Below are 21555 nucleotides of genomic sequence, written 5' to 3' on the forward strand. Positions count from 1 at the left end.
AAAAGAATCTACCCTTGAACTTTTGAGTCAATAGCTACAAAGATCCATGCAAGAACTAACACTGCTTTGTATGTATTGCTTGTTTTGTGATTATAGTTCATTTGTTGAGGGATGAAATCTATAAAGAGTTTGAATAGATGCAAATTTATACAAAGAACCTAGCACAAATTTATGACCATGTTTTTTGAGTGATTTAGATGGGGTAGAATTGGACAAGTATTTAGAGTGCGAGTTGAGCCGGTACATAGTTTGAAAGTCAAACTAAGACACATTGTAGGTACATCTAGTTATCAACATAAGTGGTTCCTTAGTACGTTGCCAGTCACTATGCTACTCGCTCTTTGACTAGTTTTACTCAGTTAGATCATGTGAGATCTAAATTTTATATGTAAGATAGGGGTATGATAATTTTCTGCATTGATTGCCGTATAAGCATAGAAAGGGGGGTCATATTCCCTAATATGAGTCGTATATAGGGTTTTTATCAAAGTTGTTCACTCGCAAGTAGCATCCTATTTTATATATAGAGTGAATCCCCCGGGGTTGGTCCTAAGGTATGATAACAGGTTTGACACTAGAAAGGATAAAAAGTTTTCACCCAAGTGGGAGGGGCCGTTCGTCATTAGAAAATGCTACAACAATGGCAGTTACCGATTGATGCATGTAGATGGTAGGCTCCACAAAACACGTGTCAATGGATGGAGGCTGAACCAGTAATTTTTGAGGTTTGATCAAGCACCTATGATGGATATCCCTGAGGAGGGAGACTCCTCCACCTTAGCTGAAGAAGAATCAAGTACAAAGCTAGAGACATAAATGCCTCTAGCTTCAAGAGGAGGGCTAATGAGGGCCGCTTTTCAATTTTTTGGACCACTTCTCCCCTGGTATGCACTTACAAAGGAGGAGGGACTTGATGCATGAAAATCACAAAAACATCTATGTATATTTTGTACATAGCTATGGTTTTGACACATTTGGATCTCAGAAATGAGGAGAGATAGGAACAAACCCTATGAAAAGGAAAAGAATACAAAAAAAAAAAATCATTGGATGTTGATTCTACCTAACGGTCACTACAAGTGAAGAGTAGAAGTCAATAGTGAAAGGGAGGAGAATCTTATGCATTATTGAGTTGGAGTCAACAAAATATTATCAAATTCAAGCATAACTCACTTGTGGACACAAGGCTTGCACATGAAGTCAAGAGGGGACCACCTGAAAGACTTTTGGAAGGAAAAAGACGGACACATGTTTTTGTGGGATTTTTCTCTATTTTTTCAGTTTGAATTGGAAAAAGTTTTCAATAGCAAAGTTGTAGGTGTTGAGATGATCTTTTGGCCCCTATTTTTTTGATAATTTTTGAAGCTACAAATTGGGATATATGGACAAAATGGCGGAGCCTATCTATCCACTAGGGAAGAAGTCATGGTTATCCAACTACACACACAAATTTCTTATAGGTTTCTCTTCATTATTGTTGTATTTTCTCTTACTTTGTTAAGATTATCTCAAATATTATAAGGAAGCTCTTGGACTCAAGCTATGGAAGGTGGCATGGAGACAAAGCTCGCGATGATGAGGGCGATTAGGAGGAAATTGGTCAATAAGCACAGCACACGGAGCTCTCTCGTTGGGGGAATGCCTCTAGCTGAGGTAACTCTGTAATAGCTCCTCTTGCTCATAATCTCTTCTCTTATCACTCTCTTGGCCTATAAAAGGAGGCCTTCTCTTTTGTAAACAAGACGACATTACACACACACACACACTACCCCATACGCACACTATCACATACCCACACACCGTTGTGCTACATGCTAGTAGCATGAACCCTAATCACATAATCACAACACCATCACCATCACCATGCACAAAGATGAGCACCATATCTCCACACACTTGTAATGAAGGATTGAAGGCATGATTTCAAGAATATGAATGATGGCTACACTCATGATATTCCTCGCCCCATCAACTCCCATCCCTCCATTATGCTTCATACGGTCTTGTCCACTTCTCACCTTCTTTCCCTATGCTACCTATTGTATTCATATTTTACAAGCAATCAACACACTCCATCTTAGTGCCATACCTTATGTCGTTTGAAGACAGTTCATTGTGGGTATGGTTTATGCTTGTTCTTTCCATTTTTCTTATGTTAAGGTGTGCGGATTTGCCACCATACACATACCATTTATCCCTCTCATATTGCTATCATCTTGCTACTTGCATCTTAAGTGAGCATAATTGCATGCCTCCCTTATCTCATTATCCTTCTTACTACATGCACGAGTAGCAAACCCATTCTCACTCACTCACCATTCCTCTCATCTTGTTTTCCGACCACCCCATCCCACACTTAGGTGTGGATCTTGAAATTGTTTTGCATAGCATGTTTGATTGTGTATATGTATGCATCCTAGCCGCATATCTTACTAGGTGCCCCTATTGTGTACCTCCCATGATGAGGCCATCATGCATAGTCTTGGTGTAGAGGCCACCAAGTCTGTTTTGCACTTCTACCTCTCATTTGGTGCCCCCACTGAGGAGGGCTTTACAAAGAACTTCAATCAACAAAGAGTAGCGATGCATGCCATCAATCATGGATGAGTGGCTATAAGATTTTTCAAATTGGAGGACTAAAGAAGTGGAGAGTGTAGAAGCACTCAAGGCCTTCATCAAAGTGTTACTACCAGGTTGTAGCGTCGTCGATATCCAAGAGGTAAGCTCTCCATCTCACATTCCTCATGCTAATCGCAAATCAAGAGCATCAAGAGGGAGGACTACAAAATGTCATCACTGTTGTCAACCAAAGCATTCTGTCAATGAGTGCCAGCAGAGGAGGTGAAGAAAGAATGGTGAGTTTTTATTTTGAGAACTGCATCAACACTCTCACATCAATAAGATTTTGTATAGCACGAAGTGTTTTCTCTCCAATGGTCAGAGAAGAGTTGTCAACTACATCAACCACAAAGTCTAAGCCACAAAACCTAAAGCATTTGGTGGAAGCAAGTGGGCCTACGCTCTCTCTAGGCCTAGAGAGTTCAAGTGAATCCTTAACCTACCGTGAGGAACCCTGCCCTAAAACTCTTTGGACATAATCATTGGTTTGACTAACACCACATTAGAGAGATATTGTGTTTCACCTTACCTGTGTGTGTGTATGTGTGTGTGTGTGTGTGTGTGTGTTTGAGAGAGAGAGAGAGAGAGAGAGAGAGAGAGAGAGATTTGATGCAAACTACACATGCGTGAAAGAGCTAGGAGATAGATGGGAAGAGAAATAGTGTGAGAGGAAAATATATTTGCTAACTGCTCCAACTTACGAGGGGAGTTGTGTGTGTGTGTGTGTGTGTGTGTGTGTGTGTGTGTGTGTTTGCGGTTCGAAGGGGGGAGAGAGAGAGAGAGAGAGAGAGAGAGAGAGTTTGCAAGGACTTCCATGATCCATCCATTTACTAGTGACAATTATGGTTGGGCTTGAAAAGATATTGCTAGTGCAATATCTTTTCAAGTGCAAGCTGGAGAAACTCTAAGGTGATAAGGGGGCCATTGTGTTGATGCATGTTGGTAACACTGCCCCTTTTTTGTCAATGCTACATGCTACCCATGCTAGCATTTCTCCAGTTAGCATTGGTAAAACTAACATTCGGCCATATTGTGCACTATTACTATTGTCCTTGTCATGCTCCTACATGTAGTGATAACGTTGTTGAATGCGTTGATGGACGAAAAGGCACCGTGCACACACTCACACACCCAAAAAAATCAAACAAAATAAGGAATTTACTTAACTCCACCCCAAGCACACCACTATTCAAGAGCTTACTGAAAATTCTCCCCACAATCCCTATTCAAACTCCAAACACCTCAACCTACAAACCCTTCTCTGCCCGCAGACACTACAAGGTGAGTCGAGTTGATCAACACTTGAAATCACAATTCATGGTGACCAAAGTATACAAGGAAAAACATCAAAGACTCAAAAACTCCAGCCACAAAAAGCCTCTCTCAAACCTTCACCGAACTCCACTCAGTTGGACTCTTTGGAGTAGCCCTAAGCCTAATGGCATCAATATAGGGTCACATAGTCTTGCACAAAGCTGCACCTTCTTCCCTCAATTCCTTGCACACACACATCCATGGAAACCTCAAAAATTCCATATAATCTCCCAAGTGCAAAATTGAAGAGAGAAAGCTCTCATTCACTCCTCCACACACTCAAAAAACAGGACGCGAACGCGACGGGATTGCACTAGACCACCTGTAGGAACCTTGCTTCCTCCCACACACATAGGGGTGAAAGCGCTGATAGTGAACTTAAAAACTAATCCCTTAGTCCAAACACTCAAGGAAGCGTGACTGATGTGGCAATTTGAAGCCTTTTCACACCATTTTTGGACTTTTTTGACCGTTTTAGCCCAAAATTTAGCCAATTTTGACCCCCTACGGCCATTTTTCGTAGAAAAAATACCAAACGGACTCCAAAATCCATCAAACTTTGTATTTTTGATCCTTTATACCCAAATATTATTTCCACATGCTCAAATACCAATTTTTACCACTTCTAAGGCAGGGCACGCATCACCGCAGATCAGGCACCATAAATAGACAATTATTGCATGTGTCAAACTTCTCGGGCGGTTCAAGGGTGCCCACACCTCCCACTTGCATTATTTACATTATAAATACTTGCTTGAACGCATTCCCTAGAACCAAAATAAGACACCTGGAACCATATCTAAGGCATCGACATCTTGTCCAGGCACATACATGTTGCTGTCGGCACACGAACATGACTATTCACAGTGTGTACACGTTGCATCATTTTTAAATCTTGAAAGCACTTTGAAAAGATCCCAAATGCATGTATTTACAACATTTTGTACATATGTCCATGCATATACACGCTACTTTGTACACACCGAAAGCGGTCTATCATCATTGCCCACCCTCTAGGTAGAGCATTTATGCTGAACCAAGAGCCTATTCACATATGGAGCCACATCCCTTGCAAAACATTTCTTCAATCTATAACCATTTATTCTATAGCGCAAACGTTCACCAGACAATTTTTCCAACTCATATGTGCCATTAGAAAATACATGCTTCACTCTGTATGGGCCCAACCATTTGTCCCTCAACTTCTTTTGAAAAGTAAAATTCCAAGCACGAGTCATACTTCATCACCAAATCTCCCTCTTTAATCTCTTTCTCTAGCAGTGTCTTATTCATTTTCTCCATCCTTGTTTCTTTTTGTTGAAGATAATAATCACTCACTTTCTCTTTGCAACAACTCTAGAGAAAGATTTCTTTCCTACAGCTTGTCATTAAGCGCACCTTGCATTTTGCACAACAACTTCAAGGCATCCAACTGCACATGTATGGGCATAAGTGCTTTCTTTCCATAAACAAGCTCATATGGTGTAAATTGTGTTGACACTCTATACGAGGTTCTATAAGCCCACAAACACTTTTCCAAGTCCAAGTCCCACTCTTTAGGATTCTCTCTAGCATACTTTGATAGCATCTTCACAATTTGATCATTGCAGTTTTCAACCAACCCATTGCATTGTGGGTAGTAAGGAGAAGAATGCCCATGCTGAATTTTTAATTTCTCCATGAGAGCAACAACAAGTTTTTCCCTAAACCCTTGTCCACAATCAGAAATGATAACCATAGGAGCTCCAAACCTGCAACACACCTGTTCATACAAAAAAGAGGCCACTCTTCCTATTGTTACATATTTTATCGCTCTTGCCTCCACCCATTTTGACAAATAGTCCACAGCCACAAGGATATACATTTTGCCATTGTTGGTCCTTGAAATTGAACCTACAGCATCCCACTCCCCATTTTGCAAATGCATCAAAAGACATTATCTCTTTTTGAGGCTCAGCCAAAAGCTTTCAATTTGCAAACGCTTTGCATTCATGGTGGCATGACTTGCACCAAAAATAAGCATCTCGCATCATAGAGGGCCAACAATACCCTAAAATACAAAGGAAAACCTAATCCTTACCTTGATGGCTTGTTTCTTCATGGAAATGCTTCAAAATCAAGCTATTTCTTCTCTGTACGGCACTTTCCTCATAATGTTATCTCTGCCATAAAACATGAGGTCCTCGCCTTCCAATGTGTAGTTTCTTACTTTTGCAACTATCCTCTTACGTCAAACCTTTGACATGCCTTGTGGACATTGCCCTATACTAAGAAATACTTCTACATCTTGCAATGATTCCCTTCCTGCATGCAAGGCTTCCTTGACATTAATTAAAGGAGCTACCAAGGCATCCAACTTGTCCCTAGCCAACTCATCAGCTTCTTTATTCTGCTCACAAGGAACATGCTTAAACTGTATCTTCTCAAACTCATGCAAAAGCTTCTTGATGCCATAGAACCACTTCTTCAAATTGTCTTTCTTAACATTCCACAAACCAAGAAACTGATTCATGACTAGCAACACATCCCCTTTTGCAATGACCCTCTTCAATCCAAACTCAACACACTGTTTCAACCCAAGGAAAAGTGTGAGGTACTCAGCCTCATTGTTACTATCAACTTCATCAAGATCAAAAACTCTAGAAAAGATTACATTGCCTTTTGGGTTCTTAATGACTACCCCACCACTTGCTTTTTGAAGAAATTTCATGTATGCACCATCAAACATCATTGTATATGTATTTGTAATATCCACTCCCTCTTCGTGATCATCCTTGTCAACCCTTGGGTAAGATGGAATCTCCCCTCCCTTGTGTACCACTATGTCTGCCAAGTGAGATTTAACAGAATGATCCACTTTAAACTCAAACTCATATTCTTGAAGCTCCAAAGTCCACTTTAAGATGCACTTGCTAGGCTTCAAATGTTGTACTACATCCAACAAAAGATTTGATGTGGTGAGCACATAGAACTTTTGGGGCAACAGACATGCTTTGAACCTGTGACAAGCAAGAACCAAGGTGAATACCCACTGTTCCATTTTTGTGTAGGAGAACTCACTTACATTCTTCATCTTGCTCTCAAAATAGACTGGCTTGAAGTTCCTTTCCTGCTTTTGTAAGAGCACCGACCCAAAATCTACTAACTGCACACTAATGGATACATAGAAAATCAATTGCAAGTAAGGAGGACTCACTTTTGATAGAGCACACAATACCTCCTTGATACCATCAAAAGCCTATTGCATGTCTTCATTCCACTCAAAAACCCTTGAATTCTTTGGCTCAATTTCTGGAGAGGATACACATATTGACATCTAGAAAAAACATGACAGGTGCTTGAGCTTATGCACAAATGATGCCAAATATTTTGTGTTGCTAGGTGGATCCATAAGCAACAAAGCCTTTACTTTCTCTGGGTCGGCTTTTATTCCATTTTGGGAAACCATATGTCCTAGCAAATGGACTATGGCATAAGTAAACTTACACTTCTTTGGGTTGAGTTGCCCACCCTCTTGTTGAGGCCTTTCAAAACTCAACCTTAGCTGCTCCAAATGTGTGACCCTGGAGCTATAACATCCAATGTCATACATGAAAACTCGAATGAACTTACCCAAGTAAGGACTAAACACTTTATTCATCCACCCTTGGAAGGTAGCATATGCACTAACTAGCCCAAAAGGCATTCTTTTGTATGCAAAACTACCCCAAGGAGTAATGAAGGTCATCTTCAATCGATCCTCAATCGCTATCAAGATCTGAAAGTAGCCAGAAAATCTATCCATGATTGAGTAGCGTTCATGACCGACAAGATGATTGAGGATTTCATCCAGGAAGGGTAGAGGATAATGATTCCTTTTTGTGGCAGCATTCAAAGGTTTGAAATCAACACATATCCTAAATCCTCCATTCTTCTTGGACACAATAACTACTGGAGAGACCCATTCAAATTCCTCTACTCTAAAGATGAAATCTATCTCCAAAAGCTTCGTCACCTCTTCATGAAGTGCCCTCTCATGAACGACCCCCAACCTCCTAAGCTTTTGAACCTTTGTCTTGGCACCTTCTTTTAGATTGATTCTATGCTCAACCCCTTTCGCTCCTTGCAACTCTGTATATTCAGTGGCAAATAGATTTGGAAAGTCGGTAAACATGTCTTCATAATCCCTCTTCTCTTTCTCTGTCAAGTCCTCTCCTAGCATGCTCCTTGCGTTCACTTTTGCAGGCTCTACAATTGCTTTTGTATTATTCTTCTCCTCCTTGACCTTCACATCATGCATTGATGCTTCCTTTTCGACACTTATCCCAAATAGATTGGGACTTAATTGCATCAAGACTTCCTCTACACTTTCTTCTGATGGCGTAGACGAAGCATCACTATTGTATTTCTATCAAATCTGTATATCATCTCCAATAGGCTCTATGTACAACTCTTGTGTGTCTTCGTGGTGTAGACAATGGTCCTTCCTTTCTCTTGTTTGGGGATGATGACGAAGCCTGCACGCCAAGCCTGCTTAGCACCAAGGGTTATAATCCATGGCCTCCCTAAAATGACCGGATAAGCATTCTCACCCGCTTGCATCACGTAGCAATCAACCAAGCACTCAATCCCCAAGACTTTTATCTTCACATCATCGGCTATCCCAAGACACCTTGCCTTTTTGTGGTTGGCCGTCCTCATACGAATCGAAGCATTCACTGACATCTTGACACCTTCTTCCTTCATGATAGCCTTGGTCATGACACACACCTGGGCACCACTATCCACATATGCTTTCACTTTTGTTTTCTTTCCCCACTTAGCTTCAACTATTGGCACCATATCCACCGGGTGACCAACCCTCAAGGATGATACCGTGCTTTGATGCTTTTCCTTTTTGGTAGGAAGCCATGTACTCACACATTTGGTCCACTGCCTCCTCAATTTAGCGTTCAAAGCCACCACCTAACCAAAAGATATATTCGAATCTTTCATGCCTTTCTCCCACCTTCTCTTGATCTTCTTGCTCTTGGCCTCAGCAATTTCAACAGCTCTTTCATATGTAGCAGGCTCCTCTCGATTGACCTTCTCCCTTACACTTGGATGGAGACAATCCATAAACTGATGCACTTTAAACAAATCCCCTAGAGGTACTTGAGATGCTGCCTCCAATTGCACCCAAAGTCCTTTGAAGTGCTACAAAAACTCTTGAAAGTTAGCATGAACATCTTGCTGCAAACCTCTCAATTTTGTTGTTGCTTCTTTTGCGATTAGTCTCTTTCCAAACTTGTCAAAAATTGTCAGATTCACTTGCTCCCATGTTTGCTTTTTGTCTTCATCTAAACCTTCAAACCACTTGTGAGCTTATCCTTTGAGTGCAAGAGGAAATACATGAATCTTTGCTTCATCAGTCACAATGTGCATACCAAGTATATGCCACTCGAACTCCGTAATCTAGTCCTTCACATCCTCCTTCCCTATGAACATTGGCCTATATGCCATCCCTTCAAAGTCGCTTCTCCCTTGCGTGAGTAACTCCACAAAAGTTGAAGTTTTTCACCTCAACCAAACCACCACTTTTCTTCAATGATGTTTGAACTTCACAGCAAAACCGCTTCACCTGGGTGCACAATCGGAAAATTTCCGCTCCCAATGGATCGCCAAAGGATGATGGAGCAAAAGGCACCGTGCCCACACTCACACACCCAAACAAGTCAACACAACACAAGGAATTTACTTAAACTCCACCCCAAACACACCACCACTCAAGATCTCAATGAAAATTCTCCCCATAATCCCTATTCAAACTCCAAACACCTCGACCTACAAACCCTTCTCTACTCGCAGACACTACAAGGTGAGTCGAGTTTATCAACACTTAAAATCACACTTGATGGTGACCAAAATATACAAGAAAAACCATCAAAAACTCAAAAACTCCAGCCACAAAATGCCTCTCTCAAACCATTGCAAAACCTTCACCAAACTCCACTTTGTTGGACTCTTTGGAATAGCCCTAACCCTAATGGCATCGATACAGGGTCACATAGTCTTGCAAACAGTTGCACCTTCTTCCCTCAATTCCTCGCACACACACATTCATGGAAACCTCATAGATAACATAGACCCTCCCAAGTGCAAAATTGAAAAGAGAAAGCTCTCATTCACTCCTCTACACACTCGAAAAACAGGACGCAAACGCGACGGGACTGCACTAGACCACCTGTAGGAACCCAACTTCCTCCCACACATAGAGGGGTGAAAGTGATGATAATGAACTTAAAAAGTACTCCCTCAGTCCAAACACTCACGGCAGTGTGACTGATGTGGAAATTTGAAGCCTTTTCACACCATTTTTGGACATATTTGACCCTTCTAGCCCCAATTTTGACCCCTGACGAGCATTTTTTGCGGGAAAAATACAAAACAGACTCCCAAATCCACCAAATTTTGTAGTCTTGGTCCTTTATACCCAAACATAATTTCCACATGCTCACATATCATTTTTGACCACTTCTAAGGCGGGGCACGCACCATCGCAGATCGGGCACCATAAATAGACAATTATTGCATGTGTCAAGCTTCTTGGGCGGTTCAAGGGTTCCCACACCTCCCAGTTGAATTATTTATATTCTAAAAAGCTTAAACACGTTCCATAGAACCAAAAGAAGCCACCTAAAACCATATCTAAGGTATCAAGACCCTGTTCAAGCACATACAAGTGCTCGACTACTACCGGCACGCAAACCTGACTATTCACAGTGTGTACATGTTGCATCACTTTTTGAAACTTTAAATCACTTTTCAAAGCTCCCAAATGCATTTATTTACAAATTTTTGTACATATGCCCATGCATATACACACTACTTTGTACATGCTGAAAGCGGTCTATCATCTCAGCGCTTGCAAATAAACCAACCCTTTACATGGTATGGTTCCCATTGCTAGAAAAATTTTAAAAAATCATCATGGTTGCCTTTTAGCTCCCCACTCACCCCCATAGCACGTTGTCGTGCAACTCTGCTTCCATGACGAGAAAAAGAGCAAAGGAATGCAAGCTAAGCTTCTTTGAAGCCTACACATTTATTGAGCAGGGATCATGGCTTGTTTAACAGGTCAAGTTTAATGATTAATGTATGCGAGATGAGGCTTAAAAGGGTCAACATATGCCTTAATGATGCTAAAAAAATGTATGCTTGAAGTGAGAGCATGTAGGAGTTTATGATCTACAACTGCAATGCTTGAAGTGCTCTACCGACCTGTCTTTACAACTCGTCGATTGGAGCTATGGTGAAGAAGTTATGACAGATTTAAGTTTGAGTTGATGTAGATCCATACCGGACTGGGCAACTGCAGCTCAAGGGACAGAAATGAAGTGAATGCATGTGCCTGAGGTGCTCACTTTGTGGAGCGCGTCGATCTTTTCAGATCAGCAGTCGGAGTTCCGGTTGCCAAGATATTGGACGTTAAAGATTCACGGGGGGTCGGCTCTGTACCAACAACCTCGTCCGCTCAGTCGGTGTGCCATCTGGGAGTTTTGAGCTTCATCCAGGTTCTGGAAAATGGTAGAATAAGTGCTCGAGGAATATATTGTTCAAAATTGAATCTCTAGCAGTGCATTAATAGCTAATGCTCCAGTTGAATTGAATTCCATGGCCAACATGATGTTCTTAACAGCGCTTTGGCCTATACATATGCCAAACATGGAAATTCATATTAATTTACATTAATGCTAAAAGCCTTTGGAGCCGAATGCCAAGCTTAACATTGCCTTGGATGAAGTGTATGCCAAATGTGATGCACTATGAGGGCTAAAGGCCACCCAAATGGCCGGCCACTATGAAAATTTTGGCCGCCCATTAATTTCAAGAGGGGTTTGTGTGTGGAGAGGAAAACGAAAAAAGAGGCTCTGTCATTGAGCAGAGTGGTGCAGACAGTGAACGGGTGGCTTGATGCGCTTGCAGAGGCGTATACGAGCATCGGATGCATCGGCCCATGCAGCGAGAAATACTCAGAGGCTCATGATGCTGCCTTTTGGTGCTAGTCTCACTGCGTTTGATGCTGGTGTGAAGGCCGACTACCACATCATCAAGGGAGGATTTTTATGGTCCTAGCAATGACGGCACCGTTGCTGCTTAGGGAGGGCTATTAATAGGGAGAATTGCCATGAGGCATTGGCGAGGGAAGTTTTTGGGGAAGTCAAAGGAAGTTAACGGCATGCAAGGAGGGAAGAGAACGTGAGGGTTAGAAGAAGGGGAGAGGATCAGGGAGCTATGCCAGTAAGGTAGCAAACGACTCTCTCTCTCTCTCTCTCTCTCTCTCTCTCTCTCTCTCTCTCTCTCTCTCTCTCTCTCTCTCTCTCTCTCTCTCTCTGGACTTTGAGCATGAAGGATATAATTGAGGAGGATCAAGGGAAAACGTGTTTCATGAGCATGGCGGAGAATCTCTCTCTCTCTTTGTCGGCACTGGAGACAAGCTAGGGTATGCTCTCTCTCGACCTTGGTGAAGCGAGGAAGCAGAAGAAAAAAGGGAGCAGGATGAACAAGATGAGGAGAGGTAAACCCATGAGGTTAAGCAAAGGAGAGAGTAAGCAGAGAACTAGAACTATGAAATCCAAAGCTATCAACGAGTTTGGCAGATCCCTTAAGGGACATTGAAGGAGTAAAGTGAGCATCTATGAAGAAGGTGAAGAACAAGAAAGACGAGAAATTTTGGCAGATCTCTCTCAATCTTTCTCTCAATTAAGTATGAGGAGGACGTCAGAGGTGATAAGAGAATGCTACAGAGAGTTAGTTTGCAGAGCTCATAAGGAAAACGGAAGCAGGAAGAGCTACATGGAGGAAAACACCATCACCGTCATCAGCTAGAGATTGATTAAACATCATGTTAAGTCTCGATGTCATTAACGGACCGGTTAATCTTGTAAAATGGGAGCTTAAACTCCTAGTTATCAGTTGATCCAAGTGACGGTGCTATTAACAGCCCACCTTGGTGTTACCATATACATGTGGTAGTGATGTGTGTGAACACACTATGACCGCCGGGGCATTTTTTCCCTCTTTAGGAGGTTTTTTCCCCCGAGCATTGTATATACGCCCATCACTCTAGGGCTATCTATCTTTCCATTGCACACTAGTAATACACTCTCTATTGTGTGCCTTGAGCTTCCTTTGTCTTCTCCAAGCTGTGTGTGTTTCTCTGCAACCCTAATTCCAACAATTGGTATCAAAGCAGGTTGTGTCCTCCCGGGCTTAGTCGCTAGCTGCTCCAGTACACGCCTGCTCACTTTCTCCGATTTCAGTGAGCTTTGGTGAGTGTTTGCAGGTTGACAAATACTTCGGGAAAGCTCGTAGAGCTCGGTGTTGGGACAGCGGGCTAGGGAGGATGAAGGCGGAGGTAATCCATGGCGAGATGATGAGCAGCAGCAAAAGCGAGAGAGAGAGAGAGAGAGAGAGAGAGAGAGAGAGAGAGAGAGAGAGAGAGAGAGAGAGAGAGAGAGAGAGAGAGAGAGAGAGAGAGATCTCGATAGGCAAAAAAAAACGCTACTCAATTGTTTGATTGACAACCTTACATATAGGACTTTAGGTCATGCAAACTCAAGTGCTTTGTATGCCTTTAGGAGGCCTTTCCCACTGACCGGCAAAGGGCTTGAACCCAACAATCCCCCCCTCAAGCCCGAACTGGACAAGCAACTCATGATACCTCGAGTTTTTGGTATACTCGTCAACCGTGAGTTTTAGGTTTTCTCACAACCAAGGATTTTTGGTTTATCCATAACCTGGTGCTAGATTCGTAACCCCCCCTTGAACAGATAGGGTGTAGGTCAAAACATTAGCTACCAAAAGTGGATCTTTTGGTTCACTGCCAAACCTTGGGTTTAAGGTGTACCCAGTAACCTCATGAGAAGCGGACAAAATGGTACTTGAGAACAAAAAATGATAAATTGGGAGGTCTTACCACTCATGGGTGGCAGTGTCTATAGCCCGTACAATTTATTTTGACTAAACAACATGAAAAGAGTTGATCTAATAAATTTCCTCATCAACAAAATATATTGGAGATCAGTGTCTCCCTCAACCACATGAATTTGAGTTTTACCCTTTTGAAAACACTTATTTGACGGATGATTTGTTTTACCACAGTGAACACAAGGATTCTTCTTGAAACAGTCTTTCGTCTGATGATTGTTGCGCCCACAAATGGTACAAGTTCTGGTTCCATTGAATGGTTGAGATGAAGCTGCTGTAGCAGCACATTTAGTGACTGCATATGCACTGGAAGTATTAGAAGAACTGGTGGGTGACACGGCATTCGAGACTGTATATGCCCTGGGAATAATAGTAGAATTGGTACTAGGTACCCTGCGTTCTTCTTCCTGCAATGAATTGATGATACCATCCAAGGAGGGCAACGGATCTTTCTCTTTTAAAACAGTAACAATCTGATGAAATTTGTCAGTCAAACTTTTTAACAAAATGGCTATGAGATCTTCTTCTAGTACTGAGGCTTCGACATAAACAAGTTGAGTTCTAATACTCTTCAGTCTATTGGCTAAAGCTGCAATATTTTCATCTTCACACATGCGGATGGAATATAATTCCATTTTTGAATGCTTAGCTTTGGCACCAAAAAGCTTCTCTAACTCTATCCAGGCAGCACTTGAAGAATTGACATCGTCCAAATAATGAATAAAATCATCTTCTAAGGAGGTTAGGATAACACCAAAAGCTTGTTTGTCTTTCCTCTGTAGCTCAGCAAATAGTGCTCTTGTAACTGCAGCGGATGTGCCGGATTCGTCGACTGCGAGAGGCTTGACCACATTCCAAAGATTTTTCCGCATCAGATAACCTTTGACTTTAATTTTCCAGGTATGGAAACTAGATCCATCAAATTTGTCGACTTTTGATGCCATATTTGACAGACAATTGAATTTGATTTGTTATCGAAAATGCCGAAACTGAAATTGGCAGCTATCAAACTATTGCAAAACTGAAATTGACAGCTTTCGAACTTGAAGCCGATCACCAAAATGCGCACAAAAGACTTGATGATTTGCCAAGGGTGTGAATACCCACTTGCTTGAAGGCCAAAGGTAAAAAAAAATAGGGCTAGCCAATAAAAAACAAAGGTGGAAATAAAATTCTGATGATTTTCTGCTGCAGACAAACACACAACGATGGCGCAGTTTATCGAAAGCCACAGGCATGCTCAAGGCGGGTTAAATTTCAACCGATGACGACGCTGAAGTGTCTAAAACTAAGCAAAACGCCAAGGCGCATCTGTTGATGCCGTGTTCTCTTGCTTCGATGCAGGTCGACAAGCTTGCTTTCTTCTCTGCAGGCAGTGGTTCCCGCCAAGCTTCTCGAGCACAAGCCTAAAGGGCTCTGATACCACTTGTTGGGACAGTGGGCTAGGGAGGATGAAGCCGGAGGTAATCCATGGCGAGATGATGAGCAGCAGCAAAAGTGAGTGAGAGAGAGAGAGAGAGAGAGAGAGAGAGAGAGAGAGAGAGAGAGAGAGAGAGAGAGAGAGAGAGAGAGAGAGAGAGATCTCGACAGGCAAAAAAAAACGCTACTCAATTGTTTGATTGACAACCTTACATATAGGACTTTAGGTCATGCAAACTCAAGTGCTTTGCATGCCTTTAGGAGGCCTTTCCCACTGACCGGCAAAGGGCTTGAACCCAACACTCAGGCTTCTCAGATTTTTGATTTTGGGCTCATTTCGGCCTCCGTTTCCGCTACAGGCAGGTCTGCACAGGCAATTTTGTCATTTAGTGTAAAATTTTTGTCAGTGCCGTTTTCTGCATAACAGGTGCCTTATAGTGTTCTACGGTTTGTGCTATATAGCACGTGTTGTTCTTGCTCCGTTTCTCCTATTTTCAGGCAGTTTTCACATCAAGTGCAGCATTTACCATGGCTGACAACAACAACACAAATGTGTTCAAGATGTTTGCTGCTGAGGACAGGTTGGATGGGGACAACTACCCTATGTGGGATTATATGATGCAACATGTGCTTGTGTCAAAGGGCGTCTGGAACATTGTGCAGGGCATTGATGTACGTCTTGGTTCTGAGGATGTAGGCGATGTTGAGGATGTTGCAGGTCTTGTTGCAAGGATTACAGCTGTTAGAGTTGTTTTGCCTACGGTAGAACAAGCTCGTTGGGATGTTAAGGATGCACAGGCTCATGCATTGATTGCGTTGTCTGTGAAGCGCACCATTGTTCCTCACATCCGTTCAGCAAAATCTGCAAAACAGGCTTGGGATATATTGGTTGGTCTTTATGCAAGTCACAATGAGGCTAAAATTGCTTTGCTGCGTAAAGAGCTGGAGTCGAAGATTATGCATGAGGAAGATGCTATGGACACTTTCCTTGCTAGTGTCAAGGATATCAATGAGCAACTTATTTCTGCAAGTGAAGTCATTTCAAACAGTTCCCTTGTGCAGATTGCCCTTGATGCCTTACCAGATTCCTACCAGACTTTTGCTAGTACTTGGAGACTGATGACCCAAGGAAATCCTGAAGTTGTCAAGTTTGATGCATTATGCACATTGCTGTTGCAAGAGTCACTTTCTAGAAAAAACAGAACTAGGCAGCGTGCAGTTGAACAGGCTTTTATTACTTCTCAAAGAAAGGGTGGTAACCGTAATGCATCCACTTCTTATGGTTCTGCTGCGAGTGGCAAAAATTCTGTTCCTAATGCTTCTGCTGGCAGCAATTCATCTGGAAATTCTGGTGATAAGGGCAAAAAGAAGATGTGTTGCCATTATTGTAAATCTAATGATCACTTGATCAAGTCGTGTCCTAAGTTAAAGGCCAAAGAGGCTAAGAAGAAAGAGGGTCCTGGTTCCACTACAAATGCATCCATTGTTGCGTCTTCTGTGAAAGGAGACTGTAAGGCTGATGTTGATGCAGAATGGGCTTTTAGCGCAGAGTGCACTTACAATCCTGCTGTCCATGATGCATGCTTGTCAGTTGCTACAGATTCACATGTGTGGTATTTCGACAGTGGTACTACAAAGCACATTACCTCACATCGTGAATTGTTTACCTCTCTCGAGTCTGTCCCTCATGGGAATTCTGTCACTTGTGCCAACAATGCCTCTTATCCAGTGTAGGGAGTTGGAAAGATTGTGCTTATTGCTGCTAATGGCAGTTCTTTCACACTTGTTGATGCACTTTATGTACCTGGGATCAAGAAGAATCTCTTGTCTGTATCCGCACTTGCTAGACTTGGACTTGTAGTCAAATTTGTGGATGACAGATATACAGTTCATGATCTCAATTTTGGTGATGAAATTGTTCCATCTGGCCTTTTGTGCCATGGGCTGTATAAGCTCACTTTGTATGACAAGTGTGGACAAAATTTTGCAAATGCTGTTGCAGATTCAAGGGCTATTTCAGATGCAAAACTTTGGCATGCACGTTTTGGTCATCTAAATTTTGCGAGTTTGCTGCGTTTGCAGAAATCTGATATGGTTGCTTCTTTGCCGCCTCTTGAAGCACCTGTCAAACATGTTTGTGAAGGCTGTATTTTTGGTAAGATGCAACGTTCTAAGTTTCCAAAGGATGGTTCAGTTCGGGCCACATGCAGGTTGCAGCTTGTGCATAGTGATGTTTGTGGGCCCATGCAAACTCCGTCCTTGGGTAATTACCTGTACTTCGTGACTTTCATTGATGATTACTTCAGGCATGCATGGGTATTTCCGCTTAAAGCGAAGTCCGAAGTTTTTATGTGCTTCAAACAATTTTTGGCTATGGCTGAGAATGTCTCGAAATGTACAATGGGCACCCTCCGTTCCGATCGAGGGGGGGAGTATATGTCTCATGAATTTAATGCATTTCTGGCTAGTCGTGGGATAAAACACCAATGTACAGTGCCTTATACACCTCAGCAAAATGGTGTTGCTGAGAGGAAAAACAGGTCACTTACGGAAATGGCACGATGTATGGTCAAAAGTCAAGCTTTGCCGCATTCTTTTTGTCTTGAGGCCATCATGTGTGCCACTTATGTACTTAACAGGTGTCCTACAAAAGCTTTGCAGTCTATTACTCCATATGAAGCATGGCATGATAGAAAACCTTCTATTGAGCACATGCGCGTTTTTGGCTATTTGGCATATGCTTTGGTGCCACAAACACAGTGCAGAAAATTGGATGATAAGGTTTTCAAATGTATTTTTGTTGGTTATAGTGCTGAAAGCAAAGGTTACAGGTTGTATCATCCGCAAACAAAACGTATTCTGGTTTCACGGGATGTAGTGTTTGTGGAAGATTATGTTCAGCCCTTGCTGTCATGTACTAGAGACAGTAATGTAAGCTCACAGGACACTTATGACACTTTATTGCCTCTTTTCAGTGGTGGAAATACGAATGTAATTTCCAATGAGGCAAATGTACAGCCTATGGGGGTTTTTGAAAATGTTACAAATCAGCCTATTACTGATGCAGATGTACATGATGTACTTGATGAGGAAAGGGCTGAAAATGAGCAGGCTAGAGGTATGCCAAAATGGTTGGTGCACACTTTGCGTGACAGTAAACTGGATGCACCTTTGTCTAGTCGTACTCGTTCAGGCTCTCGCCATGCATCTTATGCATCAGATTGTTATGCTTTGGCTGTGTCTAGTTTACGCGATGTTGAGGAGCCTCTGTCTTTTGATGAAGCAAAGAATTCAAAAAATTGGATGGCTGCCATGCAATCAGAATATGATGCACTTATAGAAAATGACACATGGTCTTTATGTGATTTGCCTCTTGGCAAAAAGGCCATTGGTACGAAGTGGGTTTACAAGTTGAAACGCAAGCCGGATGGTGAGATCGATCGCCATAAGGCTCGACTTGTTGCAGAGGGTTATGCATAGCAAAAAGGCATAGATTATGAAGAGAGTTTTGCTCCCACTTTTCGTATGACTACTGTGCGTTTTCTATGTGCATTGGCAGCTCATTTCGGTTGGGATGTACATCAATCAGACATTGTTACTGCTTTCTTAAATGGTGACATATTTGAGGAAGTTTATGTAACGCAACCTCCCGGTTTTATCATAAAAGGACAAGAGGACAAAGTGTGCTAATGTAACAAGGCTTTGTATGGGTTGAAGCAATCTCCTCGTGCTTGGTATGAGAAAGCTGACACTCATTTGGTCAAACAAGGCTTTTGTAACAGTCCAACAGAAAGCACATTGTATGTAAAGCGTGAGGGTGATGTACTTCTCATTGTGGTTCTTTATGTTGATGATTTGCTGATCACTGGACCAAATGAGAAACATATTGCTGAATTTAAGGCTGATTTGAATGCTACTTTCAAGATGAAAGATTTGGGGCCGTTGCATCATTACTTGGGTTTACAGTTTAAGCAATGTCATGGTGGTATTGCCTTGTGTCAGAAAAGTTACATAGAGACATTGCTATGTATGTTTGGACTTGAGGATTGCAAACCTATTGCCACTCCCATGGAAATAGGTTTGAAGTTGAGTCTACATGATGCTAGCGATCCTGCTGATGTCACTCTTTATCAAACTGCTGTTGGCTGCCTCATTTATGTATGAAACACGAGGCCAGATATTCAGTTTGCAGTCTCACAGGTCAGCAGATTCATGCATAGCCCAGGGTCTAAGAATTGGCGGGCTTTCAAGAGGATTTTCCGCTACCTTAGTGGCACTTTACATCTTGGCTTGTTTTATCCCAAGGGGGGATCATTGCCGCCATACTTACATGCTTTTTCGGACTCCGATTGGGCTGGTTGTTTTGACACGAGAGTGTCCACAAGTGGTTTTTGTTTCATGCTTGGCAGTTCATGTATATCATGGTTGAGAAAGAAGCAACCTACTGTGGCCACTTCGAGTTGTGAGGCTAAGTACACGGCAGTCTTCACAGCTACGGTTGAGTGTGTATGGCTCAGACGCCTTATGGCTGATTTGGGTGTTGGACAGGACACTGCCAACACTATCTACATTGACAGTCAGAGCGCATTGACAGTTGCGAGGAACCCAGTTTTTCATGCTCGTACAAAGCACATTGAGGTGCATTACCACTATGTCAGGGAGAGGCTCTCAACAGGAGAGATCAGCTTGGCTTATGTGCCAACACAGGACAACCTTGCATATCTTTTCACAAAGGCATTGTCTCGTGAGAAGCTTGAAGCTTTCTGCAAAGCTTTGGGATTCCTCCCCTTTGTGGACTGATCATGACCTTAGGGCCTGGCACTTCCCTTTACTCATGTGCCAGCTCTCGTTCACCGCATCACTCCAGGGGGGATTTGTTACCATATACCTGTGGTAGTGATGTGTGTGAACACACTAGGACCGCCGGGGCATTTTTTCCCTCTTTAGGAGGTTTTTTCCCCTGAGCATTGTATATACGCCCATCACTCTAGGGCTATCCATCTTTCCATTGCACACTAGTAATACACTCTCTATTGTGTGCCTTGAGCTTCCTTCGTCTTCTCCAAGCTGTGTGTGTTTCGCTGCAACCCTAATTCCAACACTTGGCAAAGGATTAAGATGAACTCACAGCATTATTCAATTAATTTATGATCACGGTGATTACTAGATCTTGTAGTATCTGTTGTTCTCTCTCTTTCACACCTCCCACAAGCAGAGGCCCGACGCTTGTCCGTCTCATGTTTCGAACACATATCCCCCAATAACTTTGTTGAACCCGACGCAAAACGAGCCAGGGTGGGAGGTACAGATGGAGAATTTAGAGCAGATGATGAAGATGATTGCAGAGTTAAGTGCAAACGGTTTTGATGATAAGTCAACAGTTCCAGATTTTTAGAGATGTTTCAATTGGTTCAAGGATCTCTACTTGAAATGGAGACCGTAAAGAAGAAAAATCAAATGGATGAAGCTTTGGATGCAGCTTTAGATGTTGTATATGATGAGAGGTGAGTCTTTGATGGTTATGATCCACAGGGCTACCTAGAGTGCTATGAGCTAGAAACCAAGTTCAGAGGGATACCAGAAGAGTTAATGGTCAGATATTTTGAGCAGTAAGAGGTTATCAAAGCCTGCAACAATGACTGTGAATACTGCAAAGAAGCTATTGTACAAGTAAGTTATGAGAATTATGCAAGCTATCAAGAACAGAGTACAACTCTACCAAACTACGCAGATATTCGAGGGCAAGTACGATCGAAATTAGAAGTTGTGATTGATTGGTGTATTGTACAAGATGCTACCTTCTTACAAGCTAATAATGAAGATATAGTTAAAGATGTGTATGAAAAGATGGATTTTGCAGATGTCGTGCATGAAGTAGAAGTCTTTGAGGGTGAGGCTCTACAGCCTCAAACTACACATGGTGAATTTTGCAAAGAACATATACATGCAGTACAGGAGGAAAAGAGATCAGGGAATCAAAACAATGAAGTGGCTAAAACTCAAGAAGAAATTGTGCAGGTGAATGAGTGCAACCATATTCAAGTAGACATGCATGAAGATTCGATTACAATTGATACTTTTGCTACTAACTCAGAATTAGAGCAAAAATTTTCTGGTATAGATTCTACCGTAGAGTTGATTGATGATACTGGTACAGATTCTACCATGAGGTTGATTGATGATACATATGCTATAAGTCAAAGCAAGGCTACAATTGAGAGCAATAGGACCATGGATTTGGGTATACCGGATTTG

Source organism: Adiantum capillus-veneris, chromosome 27, assembly GCF_014529385.1.
Source record: "Adiantum capillus-veneris isolate H3 chromosome 27, ASM1452938v2, whole genome shotgun sequence".
Classification (NCBI taxonomy): domain Eukaryota; kingdom Viridiplantae; phylum Streptophyta; class Polypodiopsida; order Polypodiales; family Pteridaceae; genus Adiantum; species Adiantum capillus-veneris.